At 39.5% G+C, this 21,989-nt stretch overlaps 1 long non-coding RNA gene across 2 annotated transcripts in view; it reads right to left on the bottom strand.

Moving 5' to 3' along the window:
• Positions 1-251: 251 nt before the first annotated feature.
• The window catches only part of LOC137471144 (uncharacterized), a 74,621-nt gene continuing 52,883 nt past the window's right edge, over positions 252-21,989 (bottom strand). The window contains exons 2-7 of one of the 2 annotated variants that reach the window (XR_010997433.1): positions 19,563-19,626; positions 17,626-17,767; positions 12,016-12,122; positions 4,083-4,215; positions 1,701-1,791; positions 252-810 (exon numbers count right to left, since the gene is read on the bottom strand). This is a non-coding gene — a long non-coding RNA (uncharacterized lncRNA). The remainder of the gene's footprint in view (positions 811-1,700; positions 1,792-4,082; positions 4,216-12,015; positions 12,123-17,625; positions 17,768-19,562; positions 19,627-21,989) is intronic. The other variant, XR_010997434.1, reaches the window with a different exon arrangement.

Genomic DNA, 21,989 nt, shown 5'->3' with positions numbered 1-21,989 from the left:
TGGCATGAATTTCTAGCAACTAAAACAGTCATAAACAACTTTTTTTCCTTATTAGAGACTAGCAACAGAACTCAAATGAGCCAAATCATATTTTCTAATTTAGAGTGCTGCCTACTAAGTGGCAAATGCACCTTATCTATCAAATCAGTTGTTGGCTAGGCTAAACATTTCTTACTTTCTGATACCTGGCAAACACAAAGCAGCAGTGCTGCAGTTTAAGGACCGTAGCCGGTACTTCAATTCAATTAGTCCTGACTATACCATTACCAGCAGTTTGCCTTTCAACTCTACTCTTGGACGGGCAGTCAAAAATTTTTGTACTTTCCTTCTCACTCTAAAGAACTTGTGGATCACAGCCACTTATTAAATGCAAGTTTTTCTTTCACTGAATTTCAAGGAAGCATGTTGAGGGAGACACATTTGAAATTAACTCCATAGCATTTAGTTAAGACCATATATTGCAGGAAAAAAAACAAGCAAACATGATAAGATTTTTCTCCAGACAATGGGCACAGTTACAGTATTTTTTGTTCATTCTACAGTAGTCACTCCTAGTCTAGTGGTCTCACACAGTATTTTTGTATTCAGCTACATATGCATTTAAATGTTGGAGTCAACCACACTTGTATGAACAAAACCATCCCCAATTAATATTTATGCAGTCCCAGAGAAGTCAATGAGTCAAATTCCACTCTCAGTTGTATCTTCATTAATCCACAGAACTTAATTGGTCTCAGTGGCTTTACTCCAGAGCATGTAATACACCTAAGCATAAATTCATAGCATATAAATCAGGATGGAACATGTGTCCTGCAGTAAACAGTGAAATAGAGTCTTCAGATCGATTTTATGACAGCCTTGCACACTTACTTTATGACTTCAAAGCTTGAGAAACCAACAATAATGCTCAGCAGATTTTTTTTATTTTCAACCTACATTCCACAGAAACAAGCCAACCACAAACCATTCATGTCAGAACAGAAGAACAGCGAATGCTTGATTCTAAGTGTAGATAAAAGAAAGTAGAGCCAGAAGTGACCTTAAGTTCCTGTCCTGTTCAACCCTTGCTCCAAGACAGTTTACTTCATATAAATCCATCATGACAGACCTTTAATACAAGTTAAAAAACATCTGACAATTGAAATTACACAACCTTGTTAAATAAAATCAATTTCAGTGTTGAACTGTCCTTCCTGCTAGAAATTATTTAAGCCCAAATCCACAAAAGGATTCTATATTTGGAAGTAGGATTAAAGTGGGATTTAAAAGTCCAGAACGGAGGTCCCCAGATTACCTGCCTTGCTGTCACCAACTTTAGAGGCATGACTCTTTTCCACAAAGTTCCCTAGACCTAAGAGTTGCATTTCTCTTACAGAGAATGCCATTTTTGGCAAGACTGAGTGACTCAGTATCTGGTTCATTTTTTCACTGCCATGGAGTCAATCAAGAGGAAAGGCAGATGGAGGATAGAGGGATTCAGTCTAGAGCACACAGCCTTTGCAACACCATCAGACCAGTTCTTGCAAACCTACCATGCTAACTGCCACCTTCCTTCAAAATGAAAAGGACAGAGGAAAGACACATCACTTCAGTATGTCATCTCTTTTGTATTCAATCAATAGCTAAAGCACTCCAAAAATCATAGTTATGGAGATTCATTTGCAGTTTCATTCCTTCAATTAAACAAAGCACTCACTCACCAAGGTGGTTAATTCCAATACTGTCCATCCACTTCCACTCAACAGGCTAGACAATGTGCATAATCAAAGTTTTTTAAAACCTAGGTTTTACCTAAATGATAAAATAACAAAATCTATGAAAAGTCCACTCGATAGATCATTAGAGAGGCTTTTTAAGTCACAAAGGGCCTAGAAACTGCCTATGGGACTCCTCTGCACAGCACTTCACCTTTGTGACATGCAACAAATATTCATGGAATAGGGTAGTGACTGAAATGAACCCTCTGAGAAAGAATAGCCCTTTTGTGGACCCCAGAATCTGAAGATATTGTTAGCAAATTATAACAACCCAGAATAATTTACAGTCAAGGTATTAAGACTCTCTTAAGAGAATAGGACATGGGTTCGTGACCCCAAGGCACATCATGACTCTGAATTTTCCCCTTCCCCACTCATACTCGATCTTCTCTTCAAGTGCAAAGCAAAGGACCCTGAATTCCTTTCCCCTGTTTGTGGGAAAGTTATTGTTGGGGTTTTTTGTTTGTTTGTTTGTTAAAGGAGTGACTTTTGCACTGTTGCATTTCCATTACTCTTTCAAAAGGCACTTACTATCAGAACAATTCCAAAAATTGTAAAGAAATTATTTGTAAGCAAAGGATGAGATGTTGAATTTTTGTCCCACCTTCCAGAGTGTATAAAACAAAATTGTCACTAGTGGATAATCTCTAGGGCATACAAGCTTTTGGTCAGGTTGTAGATTCCCCTGCAGCAAACACCTAAAACATTAGTGTTACAGTACAGAGGGCTATAGCAGATTTCTTGTTCTGTGCATCAGTCAAGTCTGTGTGCTGAGTGCTGTATGCTCTACTGTAATGAACGTTTTAGAAATAAAACACAACCAACAAAAATTCTAGACTACTTAATTATTAGGAAAGATTAATCAGGAGATTGATTTTGTATCTAAAATAAAATGCTAATATTTAAAAGAAAAACAAAAAAAACTTCTGAAACTCACAATTTGTCCGTAGAGACCGTGCCTAGCAACTCACTCAAGGTGATGGTGGGAGTTTCAACACAAAGCACTGATTTCATCCATTTTATCTTTAAAGACCTAAGCACCATATGAGGAATTGGCACTATAAACAACAAAATCATAACAGGTGCATAATAGGCACTTCTGCAAAATGTAATGGACTTTTATCACACATACATGACACATTTATAATAATTATAGGCAGATAACTGTGGGTTTCAGACCATCCACTGTGTGTGCTCTTGTCATGTTCAGCTTTCTAGAAATTTTTCAGTTTCATTCACCAAAAAAAATCATACTCTCCTCCTGTTTCCTAGAGGCCAGAGAGATTAGGGGAAAATTTTTTATCTTAATATGTTTGTCTTCAGACTCTGTAATTTTCTCACATCATTCTTAAATATCAGATACAAGTATCTCCCTTTAGATAGCAAGTTTTAAATCATTGCAAAACTATATTTTCTATTTTATTTTGTGCAAACTTGTGTTAACAATATTAGATATGAATTGCATGCATTAGTAGTGACTATGCAAAATCAACACCCAGTCAGTCCGGACAGAAAAAAAATATTAAAATATCCAGACTAAGTATGTCTCTGTTCTACACAAAATTATCAGTATAACAGAGGGAGAATTAAAAAAAAAAAAAAAAAAAGAAAATAAGAAAGCCTTTGCCATATTTCTACAATGCAAGGATAGTAGGAGCTGTGTCTCAACCTCACAAACAACCTTAGTTTTAAAAAGAAATCAAACCCAAATAATAAGCTTTGGTTTTGATTGCAGCTAACACTTGAGTCAGTCAGTGGACATCAAGCTGATCAATATGTCTTCAGACAACAGACAGTGTTTTCTTTCTTATTCACTTTTTCATCAGTTACAAGGATGCATCAGCCTAGGGGAGTCACTACAGCTACTAAGTGATTAATAAAAGAAAACCAACTGAAAAAAAAAAATCGCTATCCACTGCACAGGGCAATCATGGATATGACCAACTGGGTGCCTGTCAACTGCCCAGCACTATACTGGGCTTATTCTCAGCTAAGGAAGTAAAATTAAAAAAATTCAAATTCCCCATCCAGAAACTTTCACTTCATAAGAACCCCATGCTTGCTGTCTCACAAAGCTTTTAAGGTGAGGCACTGACAAGGCTTAGACTTTACCATATCTTTATAGATGCTGTTTTTCTGGAAGGAGGCTGCACTGAAGCGTAAGTTATTTACACCCAGCCTGCACTGGCAGCAGCAGCAGGACAGCTCCTGTCCCGCTGTCAGCAGCAGTAGCTGTCAGCATTAAAGACAAATCCTAGAGATGCGCCTGACCCATGAAGTGTCTCACCCCTGGAAAGAAAACAAGGCTGTGAGCAAAACACTGACCTGGCACCTGGGGACTTAGAGTAGCCCCATCCCAGCTCTGCCCTTATCTCAGCTAGAGCATTTACTCAGATCAATGGCACCAGCTTTGCCCTCTTTCCTCACCTCTGTGGGAATAAAAGCAATCACTAATTACCTGCAAAAGATAGAGTGAAACAAAAGAGCTGAAAACTACTTTTTAAACACAGGATTAAAGTAAAGGGCAACACAGCTTGAAGACCCATGTAGCAATTAGACACACATCTTACCTGGACAATTGCTTCTGATTTCTGCAGAGACTAAGTTTGCCAATTAAAAATGAACCAATAAAAAGAAACATTTCTAACTTTTTATCACTGGCAAGAAAACCATCCTGGCATGAAAACAAAGCACTCTTGTTTCCCAGCATTTCTGGCAGGGGTGCTTCAGGACTTGTCTTGCGGTTCAGATGTTTCTCAAGTCAATCTACCAAGTGGAAAGCACTTAGGGTTTTATCACTTGCTGCCAGTGTTTTCCATAACACCTAAGAGCAAGGAATCCTGTTTGAATGGTGTTCAAACAGTGCTGTAGTTTGAGAAACCTCCTTGCTGGGCAGGAGTAAGGAACACTGAACATTGAAAGGAACAGCAAAACACACTTAATGGGGAGGAGGTAAAACTGGAGCTGTCCCCATCACATTAGGACACAAACTGACAACTACTTGTAGCTACCCACTCAGCAGCAGATGGCTTGGTGTGGAGACTGGAAAATACCTTGCGTGTGTAAACCAAAACAGGGAATTTGGTTGTGATTTCACCCAGTCAAGGTAGTATTGTAACATATCCAAGTAGCTCGTGACCATCATGAAGACCTCAGTGTACTTCTGTCTCAGAAGACTGTAGTATAAGGAGTGATTTCTCATCTCAATACAGCTTCTGACTACTGCCAACACCATTATTTCTTAGTGGTTAACATCTATGAAGTACATGGCAGGTTTCCCAGACATGCACATCAGAGTTAAGAGTCACTGGTTTTACAGAGGGAAGAATAAGTTGAGAAAAGGGAAGAAATTAAGAAAATTAAAAATACAAGAGGAGAGAGCAAACATGACATGGAGTTCAGAGAGGAAAGCACAAGTGGGGAAGAAGAAATAGGTTCAGAAGACAATTATGGTAAAGATGAGGGAATAAAGTTAGGATTGCAAAACCTGTAAATGCACTTATCAGAAAAAGAATAAAGAAAATGGAATCATTCCAGGTTAAGTAAAAGGCTTTAAAAATCAAATGAGGATGAGAGGTCTGCCTAACTACATTCATCAAATATTAGGCATATTTCACCACTATTTGTCAAATTTACTCAACAAAAATATTTGCTGCCATAGCTGGTCAAGTACTCTCCAGCAAACATACTGTTAAAAATATCTTAAGTAAAGTAATTCAACAGTGCATCCAGATGCTATTTATCTAGTTATCATACCCATTCCAAATGGAAGCTGCCTTGTTGTTAAATTTGTTAACTGGAATGAGTGTTGTGACAAAGAGAGGTTAGCCCTTTGTAGCTGATGTACATATGGGTCCCATGCATAGGAAGAAGAAAAGGAAACTGGCAGCACCACAATTAACTACCCTACCCAGCAAACACAACATAACCAGGTTTTTCTTTCTTTATAACATGCATGCATAGCTGATTTTCCTCTTGTGTAGTAAGAATAATACTTTGCCTAGTAAGTGTCAACTTTTGACGCCCAGATTACAGCAATTAAACGCCTCTGGTGCTAAATTCAAAGCTGTGGTTACCAGCAGGGAATTTACTTCTAGTCTGTTTAAATACACTGGGGCTTTGTCAGATTATCCTGTTCCCTGTTACTGGAAGGGCATGTGATGACATAATTTTCACTTCAGTACATATTCAAATCAATTTTCACTACTGTTAGGGCAGCATGTTTTCTTCACATACCATGTTTTGCATCCGAAAATATATGAGGAATGAAATATGAGTTCCTAATATGTTTTGTTCAGGGAACATTATTACTTTCCTAAAATGAACTAGGTTAAAAACTGAAGAGATGCATTAAAGCAAAGTTTGGATACAGAATAAACTATCAAATATTAGGAAAATGTTACATTTAATGCTCTACATGTGACCTTACTTTAGACCTCTGGTATACATATGTACAATGCAATCTTTATAATGCAATTGCATAGGAAGTTTCCACAGGACCCTTCCTCCAATCAGTGCACAAGCTGGATGTTGCTCTGGGACTAAATATGCTATTCAATATTTCTTTTCATCCTCTTTATTCAACGTGTAGTTTCACCTTATTTACTGCATAACATCCATTCCCTGCTCTGAATACCTAATTATTAATTTCCTCATGGGCTTTTGTGTGGCAGTCATCACTATGGTATCTGATGTTTCACAGATATTAATGAATTTATCTTCCAGGCCTGTGAGACAAGCTAATAATACTTTCCTCACTTTGCAGCTGGTGAAAGGGGAACAAAGACTTTGGGAATTACCTGTGACCAGAGAGAGAAGTGAGGAGCAAATCTTAGAGCTGCAGGTCCCCCTATTTGCAGAGCAAGACCTCATTCTGACAGACTTCATTTTCTTGCCAGCAGAAGGACTCACAGACTGCACCTTACCTCAGTCACAGCTGCCTGTGCTCAGCACCCACCCAGGGCACACATCCACGGCTGCAGCTGGTCCAGGGAACACACTGCCCAACTCCTTTAGCCCTTCCCACATCTCCACATGCCTAACTTAAAGGCATCTGCTTGACTCCAGCTAACTTATTTTGTTGTGTTAGATTGAATCTACAGTCCAAAACTGCTGAGAGAAAAACTGGGAGAGCAATTTATCACTAGACAGCAGTAAATCTCTGGGGCCCTCCATTTGTTATACAGGTTCACTGAATGTCTGATTCTGGATCCAGATTCTCAGTACCTCCTGCTTCCCATAATGAAAGTCACTATGCTAATTCTCCACCTGCTGCCTGGCAGAATTAGAAATGGATTCCCATAGCTTCTTTGCTACTGGTACCTCCAGACAAATACAGCTGGAGGCAAGGAGAGAGAAAGTGGATGTATATATATTTGGGGAACTGAGTCAGAGGTGAAGAAAGTCTCAATTTACACGTGCAAATTCAGAGTTGATGTTATCCTCATGGTTATTTTTGTTCATTTTCTAGCCAGAAAACTGCTGTTAGGGAAAAAAAAAAGCAAAAATCCAAGTATTACACAATCTTCCAATGATCCACCTAATGTCATAGGTAACTTATACTTTTGAAGATTTTAATTATTTTCCCTCAAAATGCTGTTAATTACATCCTATTGAATGTATCTATTCTATAAAAAATAATTGATTGTTAACCCTGCCTCTGTGCTGTCTGGACTAATTTAAAACTTTGCAGGACAGATTCTCAACATAAAATTCTTCTGCCTTCCCTGCTTTAGCATCATAAAGAAAAATAAAGGTGAGTTTAACTATGCAGATGAGGTTTTTGAAGTTTCAAGTACCTTTTATGTGCCACTCAGGGTTGGTTTTTCAGGGGAAAAAAGATGAGCAAGTTAGGATGTATGTTGACTCTGGCAACCTCACCTGCCAGCCAGACAACTTTTCATGAAGGAGAATTTTTCCAAATAACAAATAACGCATTTTGACTACCTCAAATGGATCTATGTGGCAGCAGCTGTCTGGCCACAGAGAGCAATGCACAACTTTCCCAAGCATTGCCCTGAAGATCAGAGAAAAGAATGAGAAACAATTCTTATCTTGGCCTGCTGCACCTGTTGTTGTGAACATATGGAATGTGTTATGGAGATGTTTGTTTACCAAAGGGTGGTTTCTTAATTAGCCAATGGTGATGGTGTTTGGACTGGAGGACCAATTAGGTCCAGGTGTATCATAACTGTCTATAAAAGCAATGGGTTTCTTAATAAGAACAGAATAATAGATTGATCAGCCTTCTGTGAATAATGGAGTCAATGCTAATTATTACCTGGCTGGGGGCCCGTCGTTGTTACATCAGATCTAAATGACCAGAGAACCCTAAAATTACTAGAACGCTTGTCATGGCTCTTGCAGCCAGATACTCCTGCACATGCAGAGACCATAGGTGTATTCCATAGAGGCAACGCAATAAAGATAACAAAATCACTGGGCAAAATAAACAAAACTCGACACACAGAGCTGAAATCAGGGATTCTTTCTCTAGCAAAAGCCTAGCTGATTTCTACACTCTCAAGTTTACTGTCTCACACAGGACAGAATGAAATCTCGAGAATTAGTTCCTCTGATAAACAGCTCACCTTTCCATCAGTCTGACATAAAGTGCAATCTCCGCTCTAAAAAGCCAAAATGCTCTGTGATGGAGAGAAGGAGAAAGAGATGCATCACCCAAGTAGTGATGGCTGATGACAATTTTCTGAGACCCAGAGAAGGTATTATGTCTTCACAGGGTGCTGAACAGCATTTCTTTCAACAGCCATACAGAGGCTCCCACCATATTTTTGCCTCACCCATGAAAACCCTGTGAGTGCATAGCCATGTATTTTCCTTATGCAGGCATGCCCATGAGGAGCACTGCTGACACTGCAAGCAGACTCCTTTCCCTCCATGCCCTAGCAGACACATTTTAGCTGTCCTTTCACAGTAGTGCAGGTCACTGGAGCTCTCTGAATCAGCTCTCAGCACCCCAGGGAGCAAGGCCACGTCATGACCAGAAGCACACGCGAGCCACATGAGCTGGGCTTTGAAACTGGATCACAGCACACAGCTGTCAGCACCAAGGACTTCAGCAGACACAGTAGTCATCAGATCAGACCAGGAGCATTTCTCCCTCTCTTTCATCCAGAGTATCCCACATCCCAGTGCCTGGCCCTAGGGTCTCTTAACACCCTTACTTGAAGCTGTAGGGTTTTTTACAGCATGAAGGTGATAATGAAGTCATGAAGACCTATATGTTTTATCTAGGAATATTTTTTCTACCTAAACAATTAGGGTAATTAGAGAGCTTTTTAAAATTATTTTCCCTCAGTCAAGTATTAAATTTCTTTCTCATTTCCCAACTTCATCTCCACCTACTACATTTAATGTATTTCCAGGTCAGCTCACACATAGCTCTAAAAATTTCTATTCTACTTGTTTAGGAATATCAGCAAATAGCATTCAGCCAGTTTGCTCATGCTACTTTACAGCTTGCAGTGGTAATTCATTCTTAGCTGAACTGTGTGATCAAGATAAACACAAGGTAGATGCTCTCTTTTAAAGCTCAGAGTCATTCAAAAAATCCACTGGATCTGCTAGACTCTTCTTTCAAAACAAGTATTCTGCAGAAGAGCTCTACCAGCTCTCTGTCCTCCTTTATTCCCATGTCCAGGAAGGCAAACATCCCTCTAGGTCAAAATTTTTTTTTTCTTTTTAGTTATTATGAAAACAAGAAGATCTCAACGACAAAAAAAATCTTTAAAATAACCCCTCCTGTTGTTAAATATGTAGCTAGTCACTCACCCATCCAATCCCACATCTCCACTATTCTAGTTGATGAGGGGCACGACATCCAGGCTTCTCTAATCCTCCATGAAGAAGGTGGTAGAAACTCTTGTGTCCCTCCTTGCTACCTTTCTTCTCCCCATTAAAAGCAAGAAGACAAGTAGGCAACCTCCCTGCAACTTTCCACATGCAAACAAAAATAATTTTACTTTTTAACCATGTTTTTATATGGAATAGAAAACCAATATCAGGTACAGATGACCCAAGCACATCAACCATCAGGTTTCATTATACTAAAATGCCATATCAGCTTGTTAGGATTTTACATTGCTTTTTCTCACAAAACAGAAAAAAGTTTGCTAGCAGTTTCTCATGTAGACATGGTAGAATTTTTTTTTTCTTTCAGCAAACAGACAAGTATTTCTCTCCTTGGAAAGTTTCTAATTAAAAGTTAAGTTTCTCTCTCTTCCTTTAGAAAGTACCATAAATTATAAATAACTGACTAGTTATTCATTGTCTCTAATGCACAAATCGACATATACTTTCTCCAGTTTTATCAACTTTCCTGTCAGAAGGACTTTTTATATTTGGGTTGGGAGGAGACAGGCTGTTCAAGAAATCTAATGAAACCCCAAGACTGAAAATGCTGTGTCCCTTAGCTACAAAAAGTACATTCTGAAGGTAGCTGCAATACAATCAAAGTCACCACACAGTATGGGCTCCCTCAAATTATGTTCCCAGCGACACAGTGGAGGTTTTTGGAGCACAAGGTAACACAGTGTTCATGCTAGCTCTGTCCTGGGCCTCTGTGAAGCAGATGCTGTCAATCATTTCAGACTGTGTTGAATTGAATGTAACATCTGCAGTATGGTGTTTACAGTTTTCCTGTGAAGGTAAAGCTGAGACAGCCAGTGCATTTTACTGAGCAGTACATTAGGCTCTCCTTGAACTATGCTAGGGATTTGAAAGAGCTGGCTAACTACACTTTGGTCATTAACAATTTGGTTTTGTACCATACTAAGCATCCTATAAGCAAGGAATTAAAGGCTTCAGGCCCTTATTTTAAAAAGGAAAAAAAATAGAAAAAGAACAATATCATCAGGGTTTGGATCCTGAAACTTCTGCCACATGAAAAATCTTACCACCACATGCTGAAATGAAGTAGTTGATTACAGAAAGTTCTCTTCCAGTTCTACACCATCATTTTGTCAGCAAAACTCAGTAGGTAGTAAAAAGTGAGCTACAACCTTTTACTCTGGATTCAAACCAAGAAGCAGCAGTGGATGTAAGTATGTGACAAAATGACCAGCCAGTGGGTTTTCACTGAGGAAAAGCATTCCTGACTGCAGATAGCTCATCTCACACCTCCTCACTGTAACACTGAACTGGCAGTCCCAGAAGAACATTCTTGGTCAGGGGATTTCGGCTCCTCTGCGTCTGGCAGGGATCAGAATAATAAGCACAGGCAGAGGAGCCTTGGGAGTCATGTCCCCTTGGGTGCTTCAGTCTCAGGACTCCTCTCATCCACCCATTCTCTCACAGTCTACTTACGAACATTTTTTCTGACACTGCAGAACGGATGCTCCATACTACTGCTATTGTGTTTTTCTCTTCTGGACTCACATTTGAAGCATGCACCTTCCCCCATATCCTCCATTACAACTCAATGGTAAGAGGTGGAGTTGCATTCTCCTCCCTGATAACAGCACCCCATGGTTCCTTGCCCACACACCATCCTTCAGTGCTCTTCATATTCAGACTTGTGTATATTTCTCTGTGCGTCATTACAGGGCATCCACAAACTCCTTTTAACCAAAGTCAAGGACTAGGAACCCATCATCTGGGGTGAAGGAGATTCCTTTTCCCTCTGCTTTATATCCCCCATTCCCTTCTTTCTTGTGCTGTCCTTCCCCTGCCTGCCCAAGTTTCTTCCCCCCCACAGCCTCCATACTAGGCCTTCCCCTTCACCATTCTTATTCCATGAAGAAGTTGCTCAAAAAATTTCTGACATGTGACAAAACAGTGACTTTACCAGGCTGGGGCAGGCTTACATTCAACACATTTTATATGGTGCTTAAAAATGTACTAAAAATTATTTGTAGTGTAGTTACAACAACGCTAGTAGTTGCACATTGTCAGCTCTCCGGCAGACATGGGACCTAAAGCCTTGATTTGGCAAGCATCATTACTTTCACTTAACAGATGGCAAAACTTAAGCTACAACTTGCCTGAATTTGAGTGTTTTTTAAATAAATAGGAAAAAAAAAAAAAGACAAAATAGATTTCTTTTTTCAATTCACATATTTTTTACCTTCCCTTCTTATAAGTTCCCATTTGTCTCTATGTAAGATGTGGATTCTGTCATAGCAGCAGACATACTACTACCAGAAAAACCTGAGAAAGAGTTGCAGTTCCCACTGTATGTACTCCTGCCAAGTCAGCACCCAGACACCAGATGCTTGCTGCTTTCAGACCATCTCCTTACCATGCTTTAGGTTAAAGTCAGCTTACCAGACTAAAATTGTTCAAGGTAACATGTTATCTGCTATAGAGGGTAGCAAAGCCCTCTCACACCATTCCCACTAGGTGACCCTGAAAGGTAAAAGCCTTGATTGAACACTGCAAGCAATATTTTTAGCACTGCCCTTTTTCTAAATTGATTTTTTCCCCATTGTTTTTAATGGAAGTAACAGCACCCTAGCACCACACACCAACCTTTGAGTTGACTCAATCTTGAATTCACTCTAAAGATTTTTGCTTCTACACTGTCTGCCCTGTTCTGGCCCACCCCCATCTTCTCCTCTTCATGACAAGGATTTTTAGGGGGACAATTGTTCTGACAATGCATCAGTTCCCAACTATGGGAATCTGGAACAACCTCTGATTCTTCTAAGAGCTGCTGTTCATACACTTCGCTCTTCTATTCACCCCACTGACTTACCTCCCTTATCTTCAATCTATAATTAGAAGAGATTAAAGAAGTTGACTTATTGCAAAAGGAAATAAACAAAAGGGATCAGGGATGAGTTGAAAGGTGTGGAGGGGTAAAATATAAAATCAGTACAGACTCCTTGAGAAGGTCATCCCAAGGAAGGGCAAGAACAAAATCAATGAATTTTGGCTCAGCAGTGATGGGAGTCAATCCATCAGGCTAACCGACGGCAGCCAGTCAGGCTCTCACAGACACCTCCTGTTGCTGCCAGCAAAATGTCAAATTTATGAATTCATTTCCATAGCAAGATAACACTCCCCCAGGGCAGCACTGAACAGTTTCACAGCTTCTAGAACAACCTACTGAGCAGGGAGAAAAGAGGCAGCTCTCCTTCTCCACCAACTGAGGCAAGCTGTATTTTAAAGGAATGGATGTATGGACCAAATCCAGAGTCATACTTTTTTAGCACTTGGTTTCTTTAATCTGGGGTCCCTAAATCGAGATACACTTAAGGCATACCCCAATTTCCCATTTTTGTGTCATTAACAAGAGCCAAATGTTACACCCATATGTCTCTCATCCCAGAGTTTAACTTCCCTAGCTGCCTCAAATCCTCCAGAGATGAAGGTGACTGTGTTGACCTCAACTAGCTACACCCAAGTGAAAATTTATCCCATTATCACTATAATTGTAGCTCCTTGTTAAGAAGAGTCTTGTCATGGTAGGGCTGATTCCCTTCAGTTAGTTCAGAGAGCAAACTTCCAGTGATTGTCATTCATCACTGTAGATAGCAGTGACAGAAACTTCCATGAAGTTCTCTGCTCACCCACACTGAGACAAGCACTTATCTTCCCAGCAAAACAAGTGGGGAAACCCTGTATTCTTTTCTTCCTTTTCATCTTTAATCTATCTTCATAGTGTTATCTGGGTGATATTCACTATAAGACAGTGTCACCAGAATCTCTAGAAGTGACAAACTTTTAGCACAGAAATAGTTTCAGGAACCTTATTTTAAATGTTTTCAATTGGAAGTGCAACAGACTGAACTGAGATATAGGAGAGCAGATACTCCAGTTGCAAGCTGAACTTTAATTTTGTTCTATTCGGCATACATTAGATCATTAGAAGCAGCTTTTAAGTTTAGAAAGATGTCAAGTTGGGGAAGGAGGGCATAATCTTTGACTAAAAACTTAAGGGACACAATTTTAAATGAATGCCAAAGTTTTGATTTAGTAGAGTACTTGGCCAAATTCTCCAAAGTTTTCACACTTCTCTACTTTTTTCAAGATATAATTCCACCATTTAGGCTCTTCCAACACACTCAGAAATCATCATTTGCCAGCTGTCTAACACCCAGGTTGTCTAGTTCCAGCAGCCCCCAAATTCATAGGCATGAGTTAGTGAAAAAATGACATAGAGCCGGCACAGTGATGACAGCCAACTCCCAGAAGAAGGTTATTGCCAGTGGAGGAGGATTTAAGTGAAGATACTTAGCACCAAATTTTTCAAAGCAGGCACACACATTCTTCCTATGTAAGTTGTTCAAAAGCAGACATGAACTGATAAGAGGGCAACCTTTAGTTTTGTCAGAACTGATTTGATGGTGTTGCACCCCACTAGCAGTAGATGTGAACGTCAGGCTGACTGAACTTTTACCCCAAAGTTCTTCAGGCAGGACGGGCAGACTAGGGAGTTGACCTCACCTGTGTAAGAGCTCCAGGAACACACAGAAATCAGAGACACCCCAGGGCAGAGACCCTTGATTGAATGATGTGCTCACAGCCAGTGGTGTAATCACTCTGAAACACAGAATCACATAGTCAGGATACACGATCAGAGGAGCATGGTTCATCACAAAACCTAATGCTGAGCCTTCAGAAAATGTTTTACATATGCTGGAATTAGACAGCTACAACAAAATTCACATTTCATGGCAAGCTCTATGTTACCTCACTCAGCATCCTCATTTCAGAAATTTGTACAAAAACATACAGAGACCTCACTGTTTTGCAAGCATTTTAATGCTTTGATAAAAGGTCCATGATGACAAATATTGCTGTCTTCACAGAAGGAGACATGCAAACAAATTGTCACACTGTCTAAAGTATGAGTCACTGTTTAACAAGGTTCTTCATCTTTAAACTGATATTGTTAATCTATTTATAATATATGCCTTTCATTTTTTTTTTTTTTTTTTTTTGTGGTTTCAGGTTCTTTTTAATCTTCTTTAAAATTAATATATATTAATTTTGAATTCAAACTCACTGTATGCATTAACCTGGTAGAAGGAATAATTGTAAGTTACTTTGTCTTAATTATGGCACCATGATACAGAGCAGTTAAATATCCATATAATTTTATATTGTTGCCCTGAAGGCCCTTTCTTGAAGTCAACCTTTTCTTTTATTTTCCTATTTTTTAAGCAAGACTTAATTTGTAAGTGCTAAGAAGGTAGAGAAAATTACTTCACCCTAGTTCCTTTGTATTTTTCTCATACTTTTATTCTCACTTTTGAAGATTAATATAAATGAGTATAGAAAAGTGTCTCTCCAGTTAATTATGCTTTAGGGAACTTTATTCTCTCCTTCCTCCCCCAAATTCTATTTTAAGGCCCAGTCTCATTCTCTTGTTCATTAAGGAACATTAGAAAACAGCCAACTGTATCATATAGCAGCTGATTCTTCCTTTCATGCATGTCCCCAGCTCACCCTCTTTGCATTGTATAACTCAAAGACAATTCAACTTGAAATAGGTTCCTTTGAAAACAAAACTGATGAGCACCTTTCATTTTATTTTGCCTTTCCTTGATTGCCATGTAAAATTACCTTGATACCCTTTACCTTCTTGCCTACCTGTCTTTACCTTCTTGCATAGAACAAGCAAAAAAACAGCCCACATCTCCAGTGTCAGTTTTCCTTGTAAGACTCCATTTTTCAAATGGACCCTTATGATCACAAAATTTTATACACTGATTCAGGAGGGAGTCCATAATCAAATAGCATCATCAGTCCCAAGCATTTAACAAGACAGAAATTCACATCCCTTTCTTCTTCTAGCACCTTCAAAGTCCTTGTGTGGTTGCACACTTCCATCTTTGACAATAACACAGCTTTGTACTGGAAAAGGCCCTTATCCTAGCAGAAACTATTCCTGTCACTCCGTGCAGGATCTCACAAAGTCAAAAGCAAAGAAGACCCAAAAATATTGAAAGGTAAATATGCGATTCTGTAGCACAACGTCATAGAAGGTCTAATGCCTTTCTATCACACCATCGCTGAAAAGCAGAGCTAAAGACAAGGAGGAAGTTGCTTCTGGGCATTGCTTCCTCATGTTGAAATACTTTGGACCAGAAGTCTCATCAGCGAACATCAGGGGCGGTGGTAAAATCACAAATTTTCCAGCAGCACAAAGGCACAAAATAGTGCTGATGACAGAACCAATGGATCAGTACGGTATGACATAGGGGAAGAAATAGACAATGAGAACACCTTTAGTCAGTAGCGTAGCCAGATGCAGTAAATTAAAATGGCAGAATAATTTGAGTTGGAAGAAACCTTAAAGTTCATCTAGTTCCAACACCCCTGCCATGGGCAGAGATAGCTTCTGCTAGATCAGATTGCTCAAAGCTGCATCCAGCTTGGTCTTGGCATCCACAGTTTCTCTGGGCAACCTGATCAAGTGGCTCACCACCCTCACAGTAAAGAATTTCTTCCTAAAATCTAACTGAACTCTACTCTCAGTTTAAAGCCATTTACCCTTGTCTATCACTACGCACCCTTCTGAAAAGTCCCTCTCCAGCCTTTCTGTAGGGACCCTTCAGACACTGGAAAGCTGCTACAAGGTTTTCCCAGACACTACTCTTCTCCAGGCTGAACCACCTCATCACTTTTAGGCTTTTATCTTCATAGTAGAGAAACTCCAGCTCCTGATCATCTTTCTAGTCCTCCTCTGGGCTCCCTCCAACAGGTCCCCACCCTTCTCATACTGGTAGCCCCAGAACAGCATCTAGTACCCCAGGCTCGGTTTATGAGAGCAGAGTAGAAGGGGAGAATCATCTCCCTCAACCTGCTGGCCATGCCTCCTTTTCTGTAAAAAAAAAAAAATTAATCTTTGTTCCGTCTGCTGGCATAGTTGGGTGAAACATCTTTGTCTAAGTTTTAAATAAAATAATTTGCTTTCTAAACATTTGTAGATTTCATTATATTTTATTTCTCATTTGCAAAATACATTCATGAGTTCAAGGTTAAGAGAGTTTTTTTTTCATTTTACTCCTCTGTATTTTACCTCTAAAATAAAGGGTCAGATATATAAGAATCTAAAATCTAACATTCTCCCTGAATAACGGAAAATATTTTTGGTGGTGGTGGTTTGTAGTTTTTCTTAGAAACTTACTATTTACCCAAGAGTACAAGAAAAAGAAAAGAAAACAAAAAGCAGCAAAACCAAAACAACAAACACTAAATCACCACAGGAGGGATTTTTTTTTTTTTTGGGTAAACACATAATTCTTTGTGACTAAGTATAAAAATATTGCTTAGGCCACTGGCCAGGTGTGTGAGGAATAAAGATTTGCTTGGGGTAACAGCTAATGCTGTTAATACAGCAATAAAAAGTTGTTTTCTATAAGAACTGAGCCAGCAGAACAAAGCTATGTCCAGAGTCACAAGCACATCCTGTCTATTTTCTCCACTATTGGCTTTCAACCTCCAACCTCTCTGTGCTCTCTTCACACTCATTTGAAATGATTGTGTAAAACCAAAGAAACTATATACGCATATATTTTCACTCTTTGCTTTACAGTCTTCTGCCAGTTTATAATAACATGGCATTTCTCTGTCATACTGGATGACATGGAAGACAGAAGGGCAATTTAGCAAAACAAATAGTCCAGCAGTTGATCTGCAGCAGCTGTTAAACTCCTAAGCCAGGAAGAGCCTCAGTGAGTTATCAGCCCATTGAACACTGCAGATGCAAATCACTGCTCCCATCTACATTGCAGACCTCTCAAGGTGAGACACAAGTCTTGCTAAGTCAAAGCTCCTCATGACCTCCTTGTGGGATCCAAAATAGAAAACTGAGCTCTTAAGACTGGAAGAAAAAACACTGATAAACACTTCAGGACACCCAAGTTCTTATGGGCACAAAGAGAAGGGTGGCATCTACCATGGTGAGGATATTGGGCATTACTCTCATCTGCTAAGTCAAACGCTACTAATCCTGGGCCCAGCTGTGTCTCTGATCACAGGCACAGCACCCTGTCCAGTGAGAGCTTCTAGCAGCAATGAATGACTTCACAGCACCTGCACTGAAGGGAAGTAGATAGTGTAAAAACTCTTGTCCATTTTGAAATTCTGAAGATGAGAGGGTATTCTTTCCTGAGATACTGACTACATTGTTTAAACTAGAAAGTTTTTGCTTGGTTTTTTTTTCTTTTTTTAAAGCAGTATAGCTAGATACTTATTTCTTAACGAATTTCACCAACTTATCTAGGACTTTAAAATTAAAAGTAAAATTCTTCTGAAGATGGATATTTTTGTATACCTATAGTAAAACTCAGCTTTCTTAGGAGGCAGTTTAGGACTTTTTTCTTTAATGGGTTATTAAGATCATTAACATTCCAAGTGACTATTTTAAAGTACTATTAGTCTATATTATGTGGTAGAATTAAAGAGAGTTCTATTAAACCCAAGGTTTGTTTTATTTCTTTCAATTCTCTAAGGTAAGCTCAAATACTGAGAAACAGAAAGCACTTATACCAGACTGCTTCAGTGAAGCAAGAAGAGGGGGAGGAGGGAAGCAGCTTTAAAACTTTCTTTCTAGTCTTCTGTGTATTTCTTCAACTTAGTCAACTCTGCAGAGGGAATACCCTTTTATTTTTCTTCCCAGCAGTGACAGCTACAATGAGTCATAGTACATGCCTACTCCAAGCAAGCACTTTTTTCTCTTGCCTGCCACCATTTTCAGAGATTTATTTGATGCTACCTCAGCCTACCCATTACCCACATAAACAGGCAGAAGCTAGTTACCATGGGTAATAATTTTAATACTGAGCAGAAATAAAGGGATTCAAATGTTTGGACACACAGAAATCTGTTGTTATATTCTGTCAACTAGCCATTCCCATGCCATCATAAATTTCCAAGAAGCAAATAAACAAATGATTGTGTTTACCTATCAGGGTTCAGATAAAAAAGCTGTAGTACGTATTACACTAAGAGACTGCTAAACTTCAAGAGTTATAAAAAAGTACGTTGCAACTTGCTGTATGTTGAAGAGGTAAACAACATTTCTGATGATTTTTGAGTAGCTCTTCAGCCACTGAGGTACTAGGATGTTGTCCATGTGAGATACACAGGGACAATTTTTTGCCAAAGGAAAAACCCAGATACCTTCAGATATCAAGATGTTTATCCCCCCAGTAGAAATACCCAATCTTAATTACAATAATTACTCCAAGGAAACTTTCCTTACTCTGCGGCTTTTCTTCTTCTTTGCTCCGGTCCCAGACAGCTGGGGCGCCCAGCTAGGCACTGCCTTTTGGCAAGACTGAGGCTGCCACATGCTCGGAGGCTCTAGGGCTGAGCGCTCCAGGGTGGGTAATGCAGCTTTCGTAGCCGTACGCTGAGAGGAAATAAAGGGATAAGGGAAGGCACACCTTGTCCCGTGTGGCTGAGAACTGTTTATTTCCCACGTGGCCGCAGCGGTGATTGGAGCAGCTGTTCCCAGGTCGCGTGCGTGGACAAAATGGTGACCGGGACAAAGAAAGCATTGAGTTATATAGGAGGTGGGCAGACAGGGGTGGAAAACCCCCTTGCCCAATAGGGACAGACAACAGGGGAGTGACATAGAACATAACAACATATGGGAACATAACAGAGGTGGGTACAGGGTTCTGGGACAAATGGGAATGCAAAGGTGGGGTGACTGACACAGAACTTTCTGTGAAGAAGCAGGAAGTGGTTACAAGATTGACATGTAAGAGCTCCCGTGGTAGACAGCTTGGAGCAAATCATTGTGAGGGGGAAATAGGGGTACAGAGAACCAACTTAACTAGCATTTATTAAAATCCCTAACTAAACCAACCCAGCATACAACATTACTCCTTGTTTGCAGTAGAGACCATCCAGCCAAGGTATCATTCTTTGATCATCTAAATGACTATCACTTAATGTGAAACTCATGGAAGCTAGTCACTTTCTAGCAGTTTAAGTACACATCCATCACTCTTTTGAGATTTCTATCATTGTTCAACTAAAGAATGATGTCCCATTAAAAGATTAAAAGATTCTTTAGTACAGCAAGACAATAGCAAATGTCAGCTCAGCTCTGAACCTGTCACATGGGTTACAAAGCCATGATTGTTTTTTTGCAATGAGAATCAAGATCAGTATGAAAGTTCTTCCTCTGATGACTGAAAATTGCAATTAAAAACAAAGAGCTGGTCATCTTCAGATATTCTACTAGATGTGGGTCTTTCCCACATCCTGATTTCAAAGGGAAACATATATTTCTCCATGTATCAGACATAAGATTTTTTTTCACTTTGTACCCTTTCTTTTTCAAGTAAATTCTCTATTTATAGCTTATCCTCTTGGAAGAGGTAGTGAGCAGCACAGCTGAGCGTAGCAAGGAGTTTAACCAGGAAACTAAAGAAAATCAATCTCTGTATGGATATGACTTCCATATATTTATAAACCACCCACCCAAAAGGAGCAAGTTTATACATCACACAGGGGAAGCCCATTACTGTCACAGAGTGTACATGGGGGAATTCTCATGCTGGAAAAAAGAACACCCTTGCTTCCCACAGCTTATCATCAAGAGCTTAGCAAAGTGTTGAAATGAGCTCTCTTGGGTCCTGTTGTACCATAGAACTAAAATATATTAAGTTAAGATTTTTGGTTTGCCACTCTGGGGCTTCTAGATCAATACCAGGCTCTACTGGAAATATTTGGAATTATTTGCAATGAGATCACTTTGCTGCTTTGCTATGTGTGCTTTGAATCTCATGTTATCTTCTTTAAATCTATTCCAGAATTTAGTTTAGCAAATAGCATCAAGGGTGGAGAAGCTTCAAAAGCCAGCATTAGAGATCAAGGTGCATAAATTGATCTGGAAACAGAGAAGTTCATTCATCCAAGACAACTGTAACCCAAAGAAGTATACAGGATGAAGTATGTCTCAGTGCAGCAGTTCTCTGAAAAGGGATCTGAGGATTACAGCATGCCATGAGTACAAAATTCATTCAGTTCCTGAAAAAAGAATGCCTTCAGCTTGACTTGAAATCAGAAACAGAGTCTGAAAACCAGAAAACTATCCTTTTGCTCAGGACTGAGAAGGCTCCTGGTGTGTTTGGCTACCATCTTTCAAGAAGGTGAAGACAGTTTGTATGAGAGGCAAAAAATACGCAGTCAGCTGCAAAGCCTTCCCTCCAAGGAAGGTCTACAGGACTTGGTGCTGCCCAATATAAGGAAGGGTAGGCTGAATGGTAACATCTTCCAGGTAGATTGCATACTGCTGCAAGAAAATAAATCCTTTTCCAATGTCTGTTGCCAATGAACAGCAATAGTTATGCTCAACATGAACCTCTCTTGCTGTCAAATTCAGGACAATCTTTCCAGCAGTAGGGAGAGAAAAACACTGAAAAGGTTGCCTGGGTTCATTGGCAGAACTACCACTGGAGGGGTTTTTGACAACAGGCCTGACAAACAAACATCATTAGAGGAGATTGAGGCATAGCTGATCTGCCTCAGGGACAGAAGCATGGACTAGGAATTTTTTCAAGGTCTTTTTAAGGTTGCCACCTTCTAAATACAAAACACATGGACATATAATGAGTATAAACAGCTGCAATGCAGCAATTAATTTGTTAAGTCTGGTACCAGACCAACACCATCCCTAGTTTTCAGCAAGCTGTTCAAAATCCAAGCAAGATCTACATTGTTAAAACTCCAGCCACTGGTCCCAGTTCCCTCGGGCTAGCTCATGTCCTACCTCAACCATGGCTGCTGGACATTCAGGGCATAGAGATGTTAAAAATTATTTACACTGGGAGTCACCTAGGTCTGCATTTTCTTATCTTGGACAGGCTTGTATGTAAGATAATAAGATCATTAATAGCTATAAGATAGTAAAATCATTAATAGTCATAAGATAATAAACCCCTCCAGGAATGCTGTATGTATAAATCAGGCATAGCACACAAACCATTACAAGCACGTCACAAAACTAAGCCAGGCTGCTCTCTTTTTCTAAAAGAATCTTACAAACCTGAGGAATGCAAAGGAACAAGCACTCCGGGAGCTCAACAAATGAACAGGAAAGAGCTTTCAAACTGTAAATAGCACTGACAGATTTCTTTGTTATTGATGCAGATCCCTGGTGTACAGTCTGCAGTCACTTTGAAAAGAAGTAACGATTATAAATTGATCACCGAGTGCCAACAATTTTCTAGGTGTTTCTTGTTTTTCATTTAGCAGCATACATGAATTTGGAAGCAATCTGAAGCAAAGAGTTATTCAGGACAG

The sequence above is a fragment of the Anomalospiza imberbis genome, chromosome 3 (genome assembly GCF_031753505.1).
Source record: "Anomalospiza imberbis isolate Cuckoo-Finch-1a 21T00152 chromosome 3, ASM3175350v1, whole genome shotgun sequence".
NCBI lineage: Eukaryota > Metazoa > Chordata > Aves > Passeriformes > Viduidae > Anomalospiza > Anomalospiza imberbis.
Note: the sequence above shows the minus strand (reverse complement) of the source record. Positions and strands in the feature narration are given on the sequence as shown.